A 1,006-nucleotide genomic window follows, 5' to 3' on the forward strand; every position below is an offset into this window, starting at 1 on the left:
CACCCCCTATTACCCACTCTAAAAATCATATAAAAATATATTGTATATTTTTGTTACAACTTATAAAATATAATAACAAACTCAAAAGTAACTAAATAAAAACAATTAATTTTAACTACCTATTTATTTAAATAGTTCCATAATTTATCATAGGTTTGTTCTTTATTATCTTAAATAATAATATTTTAAAGGTAATTGATTAAATAATAATACAAAATATATAAATAATTATTAAATCTATGGTAAGAAAAATTATGATTTGATCACGTGCATTTTGATAAAAATGCAGAATGATGCAGCGTCCCGTGCGTGCCTCTTCAAAATGAGAGTAGGGGTACGCTAAAATTTCTGACAAATTAGTTGGGGTACTCCGTCCCCCTGCGTCCCCCCCCAAGTCGAGCACTGCAAGTACCAATATATTATAAATGCGACTTGTTTTGGCAAAAATTAGTTTAACCCTACCGGGCCTACCGTATTACCATTAGAAAAATCAATTACCAATAATAATATAAATATTTAATAAAATAGAACATTTGTTGGCTGACAGTAAACTGTCGATCATACTATGTATTGATTTGTCATTAAATCCAAATTAACGTCCATTACAACAATGATCTACTGACCACAACAGTGACCAGGTAGGTAGGTACTCATTGATGAGGTATACTCTCGAGACTTAAAATACAGCAGAGTGTAGATATAGGTATACCCGACGTTATTTATTTTAATTTTTAGGATAGGTGTTTTATATCCTATAGGCTATAGTTGGAATATATTATACCCCGCGTTACTAACCGTGTAACTTTTTATGCCAAGGTCATAAATATGGAGAGATTAAGCAATGATATAAATATATTTTATTTGTATTACAATCAATTACACCTAGAAAGTTATTTTATTGTATTTTTAAGCGTTTTTACTTTTTTTATAGTTAATAAATATTATAGTTTTTCATTCTCTTCTAAAATGTTAATTTTTGTTTTTCATTATATGTATCAATATATTA

Source organism: Acyrthosiphon pisum, chromosome A1 (genome assembly GCF_005508785.2).
Source record: "Acyrthosiphon pisum isolate AL4f chromosome A1, pea_aphid_22Mar2018_4r6ur, whole genome shotgun sequence".
Lineage (NCBI taxonomy): Eukaryota > Metazoa > Arthropoda > Insecta > Hemiptera > Aphididae > Acyrthosiphon > Acyrthosiphon pisum.